The sequence below is a fragment of the Solanum tuberosum genome, unplaced genomic scaffold (assembly GCF_000226075.1).
Source record: "Solanum tuberosum cultivar DM 1-3 516 R44 unplaced genomic scaffold, SolTub_3.0 scf00007, whole genome shotgun sequence".
Lineage (NCBI taxonomy): Eukaryota > Viridiplantae > Streptophyta > Magnoliopsida > Solanales > Solanaceae > Solanum > Solanum tuberosum.
In genome coordinates this window covers 391,567-399,164 of record NW_006238933.1, presented here as the reverse complement: position 1 = coordinate 399,164, position 7,598 = coordinate 391,567, and positions in this window count along the sequence as shown.

The window sequence follows — 7,598 nt, the reverse complement described above, 5'->3', positions numbered from 1 at the left end:
ATACTTGTGCAATGTATGGTTGGCATCCCATAATACCAACCCTACTAAGTACTCTTTTGAAGCTACTTTAGTCATGTATTTCATCTTTAGACCTCATCCTAAACAATAGCCACAAAGAAGGAAATAGTCATGTACATTACTTGAATGATAAGGAAATTCATTCATAACAACTATCTATTCAATATACATGCATGCATTCAAATCTCATCATAATATAAAGGAACCATCACATGACATCCTACTAAGTCTACTTGTGCAATGTGGAAGTGAAGTCCCATACCTCCATTCCTACTAAGTAAAACTCACCAAGAAGTCATAGTATAGTTAATGTCTCATTCATTATCTTTATTATATAGGGAAAAATTGTCATAACCAACATAGACCATGTGAGCTACATGGAATCCGGTGCCGTGTAACCCCACACCGAAAGAAGGTGTCCTACTTGACTAAGGTAGAACTAAATGGATAGATATATGGTGGATCCACTAGCTAAGGTCCTATGTTGGCACATAGTTATGGGATAGGGAGATTGCTTCTAGAAACCCGCCCTATTGCATTGGCAGAGGGGCTTCCATCTCATAAGTTCACTTTAGGTGACCCAACCTATTGCATTGACGGAAGGGACATTTCCTCATTTTCTATATCCACTCGGTGCTAAGCATTATTTCCCAAATTAGACATCATTAATCTTGAATTGTATTTACATGTGTGAAGGAGTGCTCTACCCTTCATTCAAAACAATTCATTAAAATAGCTCATAGATTCATTAAAGTGAGAATGTACTTTCAAATTTAGAATCATAATTAGTATGTGAGAATAACTTTCACACCAAGATCATGTGTTCTCATGAGAATGAACTTTCAATCAACACAATAGGATCATCATGGTCATGTACATTTCATGCATAATAATGTGTAAAGGTGCATATGAGAATTATACTTTTAATTAACACCATTGATACATCATAATCATGTTTATGCATGGAGTGTGTGTAATTGTCCTTTGCAATGACACAACATCAACATTTTCATCATCCTAAACAATTCATTCATAATCAAGTAGTAAGGGAAGAATGGCCTTTCAACAATACCACAATATACACAATAGTCATAGGACCTTCACTTTCTAAATAAATCATAAGTTTACATACAATCTTGCCAACATGCACAAACCTTCACAATATGCCCTTCAAGGGCTACGGACCAACTCATCCCAAACATGTAGCAATAGCACATTAAATAAGGGAATACCATGATCCAACAACTCATTAATACCTTAATCACATCATGATTGGCACTTTATATTTCAAGTATTCATAAACATGCATATAATATCATGATCAAGTCAATTCATGTTAAGAAGCATTACCTTAAACCAATTCGAGTCTAGGTGATCTAATCTAAGGTATTACATGAAGAAATTCATCATTCTTGGAGGATCACTTTTAACCCTCAATTTGTCTTTTTCATGACACAACCCTAGAATATATCAATTCACCTTAGAAATCCTAGGTTAATCAAGTATACATGTAAAATCACACTTAGATCATGCAATTACATCATAATTAATTCACATTCAATCAATTGGACCAACTTGCAAAACCATCACATAATGCAAAGAAGAGCCAAAGCTAGGGTTGGGGGTCTCATGGATTCTTGAAGGATTTCGAGTTAAAACCATATGAAATTAATCAGACATTAATAAACAAACATGATTCAACCTTTAAAATCAACTTTAAAAGGAATCCATGGAGTTGAGTTGAAACCCTAGCTAATTGAGTTTTCTAGAGTTGAGTTAAAAGCTTTTGAAAGGGCTCCTTGGGTGATAGATTCCCAAGGATGAAGAACTCCCATACCTTAGGTGTAGAATCCTTTCAAATTCGTAGTGAAAAGGCCCTTCCTTCAAGCTTTCCTTGATCTCTTTGTTCTTCAATGGAGGTTCTAGAGAGAAGATTTTTGGAGAGGGAGGTAGTTGGGTTTTGATTTGGGGTCTTGGGTTATAATGACTTAATGAGGTGTTTAATACTTTAAAATACTTTGTATATATGAAGTAAACCCATATTAAGCAATCCCTACTTAAAACAAACTAAAAACGAATTACCTAAACTAACCCACCTATTGACCGACTTTGGGCAGATTGCAGGTGCTATCCACGCCCCATGGACCTACAGTCCGTCAATTGATCTACTGGGCGTGCTGGAGGTCCGTGGTTTTGACCTGCAGCTCCTAAACCAGGCCTTGAACCACGTCCCATGACCTACAGGGTGTCACTCAATCTACTGGCCGTAGATGGCCATCTGTAGGTCACCTATTTGACAGCTTTTTGTGAACTTAAGCAGCCTTGAGGGTTAGACTTTATGGTCCTCCCCAAGGACCTTTGGTTGGTATTTGGGGGGTCGTACCTTGACGTTTAACCCCTAGACACCTCAACCTAAGCTCGGGAAGTCAATATACAACCTAAAACCAAACACCAAACTCAAAAGCTCACACATTAGGTTCTAGTTTCACCCATTAGTTTCCATTAGACTTTAGCTTGGTCTTACTAGATTTCCGGGTTGTTAAAAGATAATTGTAGAGTCCTTAGTTAACCATAATTAGAGTCTACTACAATACCTATTACTACTATAATAATAAAAATTCAATTATAAATAATCTAATCCTAGTTGATTTCAACTTGTACAAGAAGTAGCATGACCTAAACCTAGAGTGACTCTAACTCCGTCGTACACGTTGATTGGACCAGGTTGTTCAACTTGTTCCATGTCTTCAGTTTATTTTATCTTCAACACCCTAATCAAAATTAGGTGAAATTGAATTTGGATAATTTATATCTTTTGGAACCCAATGGATGAATGAAATCCATTGATGAATCCTTTCATAGGTTGTTCAACCTGTTCCATGTCTTCAATTTCTTTTATCTTCAACGCCCTAATCAAAATTAGGTGAAATTGAATTTGGAGAGTTTAGATCTTTTGGGACCAATGGATGAATGAAATCCATTGATGAATCCTCTCATACCTTGATAAACAAAACCCAAAAACAATGGAGGAAAAAGGAGACTTGAAGCTTGAATCCTAGATTTCTTCCTTGAAGCTTGAGAGAGTTTGGAGAGGATGAACTTGGATGAGAATTGGGGATTTGAGAAAATGAAAGGGTTTGAGTAGATTTAAGAGTTGAAAAGTATTTATAGTTCTTATAATTTGGGTCAAAATGACATAATATAGGTATTAAATGCATACGAAAAGACCCAAATAACCTTAAGAATAACTGTCGGATGATTTCTACGGCTCGGACCTTCGGTCTGTAGGACATCCTACGATCCATACTGGTCAACCGTAGAACCAACTTTAGAAATCCAAAATTCCTTCAACTTCCCACGAGACCAATCTAAAATTCTTTGTTGTTTAAGTTACGATCCGTAGACCTCTCTAGTAGAACCCAAGTTCAAGTCCAATATTTTACTAAGTCTTGTTCAGTTCTACGAGTTCCATCTATGGCCCCGTCCAAATTCCTTCGGCTCGTCTTGGCTATTCATAGATCAAACTTTAGAAACTTGAATTTTCCAATAACTTAACTCAACCATACGACTTCCATTCTACAGCTTATAGGATTTTCTACGATATGTAGCTAGGATTCCTAGTCACTGCCTTATTGCCAAAAAATCTAAACTTTTCCTTTCCTTTCAACTTACCAATTTCCGAGGTGTTACAATATCTCTTCATTGGGAACATTCGTCCTCGAATGAGACTCAAGCTAGCAAGAATAGAGTAGGAGAGAAACTAAAAATTAACATGAATGCAAATCTCATCATAATGCATATAAACATGGAGAATCACTCCAAGCTAAGTCATAACTTCAAAAATCAAGTTTTTCATGAACATGCATGCATATGAAAACATTAGAATGACTACAACACATGAATCCAAAAGAATGAACCATGAATAACTAATACATCCATCTAGAATATAAGCGGAGGGAAAGAGATGAGGATACATGGACATCATATTGCTTTTGGCCTCCTAAGTAGCACCCTCAACTAATTGATTAATCAAAAGAAGTTTTATGTAAGTAACTTCTTTATTTCTCAAATTCCAAACTTGTCGGTCTAAAATCTCAATTGGAACCTCTTCATAAGAAAGACTTTCTTTAACTCTCAAACTTTCTAAAGGCACAATGGACGTCAGGTCTTCAACACAAATTTCTGACAAAGAGACATGGAATACCGAATGTATCGATTCTAAATCATTAGGTAACTTGAATTCATAAGAAACCTTATCAATACGTCACACATTATCATATAGGCCCACATATGAGGGACTAGGATTCCCTTTCCTTCCAAACCTTATCACACCGTTTATAGGTGAGATTTTTAAATAAACCCAATCATTAACTTCAAATTCAATCTCTCTTCTTCTAACATCGAAATAAGGCTTTTGGCAACTTTGAGCTATTTCAGACTTTCACGAATGAGTTGAACCTTTTCCATAGCCTCATGCACCAACTCGGACCCTATCAAAGCGGTCTCGCCAACTTCAAACCAACCAATAAGAGATCTACACCTCCTAACATAACATGCCTCAAACAAAGTCATTCCAATACTAAAATGATAGCTATTATTATAAGAAAATTCAATTATTCAGTTGTCGATAGTATAAGCACATTCAGATGGAACCATTCTTCTTTCGATCAAATAAATCCGGAGCACCCCATGGTGAGAAACTTGGTCTAATAAATCCTTATCCAATAAGTCTTTCAACTAATCCTTTAATTCCTTAAGTTCTATGGGGGCCATACGATAAAGAGGAATAGAGATATGTTGCATATCTGGGAGAAGATCAATACATCAGCTAGAGACGACTCCACTCATTTAAAAAAAAAACTCGACTTGACTCGATTTCAATTAAATTTTGACTCAACTCAGCTCGATCTAGTCTTGGCTCAATTGGTTTGATTTAAGAAATAATGTTTATTTAATAGTTTCAATTACTCCCTCCGTCCCATTTTATGTGGCAACATTTGACGTGGCACGAAGTTTAAGAAATAAATGAAGACTTTGAAATGTTTACCAAATTGTCTTTTAAAAAGTAGACTCTTTTTTCTCTCTCCTCATAAATGTATTGGAGTATTATTTTAAGATTAAGTGAGACCAACAAGGATAAAAGAGGAATTGTACCTTTATAAACTTACCATATAAGGAAATATGACATTCTTTTTGGAACTGACCAAAAAGGAAATGGTGCCACATAAAATGGGACGGAGGGAGTACTAAATATATAAGAAATTCAACTAGAATACTATGACGTTCATAGTTCAGTTGGATTGTTTTTTGATTATAATCAATATCAAATTAGTTTAATCGATTTTTCAATTATTAAAATTAAGTCAAACCAAATATAAATACATATTCAGCATCAATTCAAGTTAATATATTTTTTAATTATTAAAATCGAGTAAAACTATATATAATAGATCTTAATTCACCGGTCTTATTGTTGTCAATGTGGTTCGGTACCCAATATTTAAGAAATCATATGTTATTCATCTTCTTTTTTTTCTTCCTACAGTTAAAGAAGATTTTTCATTATTTCTCAACTTATCCTTGATATCTTTTTATTATGGTGACTATAATTTTTTTGAATTATTGAGAAAATGTCTCGAGAGCTATAAGTTTTAATTAGGTGAATAGATTTTATTAAAAAAAGTTTAAAATATATAATTTTGAGTCTAGAAAACACGACCTCAAGGATTTTTCACAACTTAACCACTATCTAAACTTGGCGAAATGGTCTGATGGACCCTTATATTTGTAGGAGTTTGTATTTTGGATCCTTTTACTTGACCCTTTGTCAATTGAACCCTTAAACTCAATTAAAATAAGACTTTTAAATCCCTCCAACTATCTGTGTAGCCCACTCTTTCATAAATGACATGTCATATCCACATCAGATATAATAATGCCATGTCATAATTATTTCATAAATATTTTTAAATTATTAACCAAAAATGTTATTCCATAAAAGACAAAAATAGTAAAATAAAATAGTTATTTCTCTCACCTTTCATCCACCTCCCTCAACCCTCAACCCTCAACCCACAACCACCATTAACACCATCTACATTCACCTTAGTTTTCTTCTTCTTTAGGATTGTTATTGTCTATAGCCATGATCATTCTCTTCAAGTTCTTACAAATCATAATTCATTTTTTCTCGAAGTTTCTAACATTCGTAACTCTTAATCGTATTTTTTTTTACCAACGTTTACATCATCCACTTGAACCACCATAAATTTCTTTTCTCCATTAATGCCAATAAATCAACATTAAAATATCACAATATTTGTACGCAATTTTACATAACACATTTCAACTAATGTCACAAAAACATTCAACAATCACTTTTCATCCTTCAAGACTATTGAATCTTTGTCACCTTATGGATTGTAATAACCCAGAAAAATGGAAAGAAAAACAGATCTAACACATTTTTGTTTCTCTAGGAAAGAAAGAAAATATGAAAAAAGTAAAGAAAAGAGAAATTGGAGATGGCTGGGAAGAGGAGAAAAACAAAAGGGGTTGGATGGAGAAGAAGGTAATGGTAATTAGAGAGAGAAAGAGAAACGGGGTTGGCAAGGAGGGAAAGAAGAAAGAAGTGTTTTTTTTTTATATTTTCTTTTATTTTTGGTCTTTTTTTAAAAAAACATTACTTTTTGTCTAATTTTGGAGTTCACGCTCCTTCTACGTGTGAAATCACGTGTTGGTGCCAACTCAATAATTAAATTGCCACATAAGTTTGGTCAATGGTCAAAATGGCTTAAAATATTGAGTTTCATTGAGTTTAAGGATTCAGTTGACAGGAGTCAAATAGAAGGGTTCAAAATACAAGTATAAGGGTCAATCATACCATTTCACCTACTAAACTTTTAACTTATGTCACGAGGTGTCAATACTTGTATATATATTTATTAAACCAAAATTTAACCTCTATATATAATGTAATTTTTCGACGAAAATGTGTGCACCCGTTACCCAAGGGTGGGTCCGCTCTTGGACTATACATTGTCTCACATATTAACTTAATATGAAATAGAGGGAGTAGTTAATTTTAAAAAGTAGCTTGTTTATCACATTCACGGTCATATACTTTAGTTTCTTAAATCATATTCTTTCTACTTATATATAAGAGCAATGTCCCATCATAAACTCCCTATGTAATATTCTATATAATAATATAATATAATAAATCATTTTTTCTACTATATAATATATATAATATATATTTATTTTCTAAGGGAGTTTATATAATATATAATATAATATAATATATACATAAACTCTCTTTTATTATATAGTAGAAAATAAATATAATATATATATAATATGTAATAATATAATATAATAAATCATTTTTTCTACTATATAATATATATAATATATATTTATTTTCTAAGGGAGTTTATATAATATATAATATAATATAATATATACATAAACTCTCTTTTATTATATAGTAGAAAATAAATATAATATATATATAATATGTAATAATATAATATAATAAATCATTTACAAATGACTTAAAATATTTAATATTTAAAATT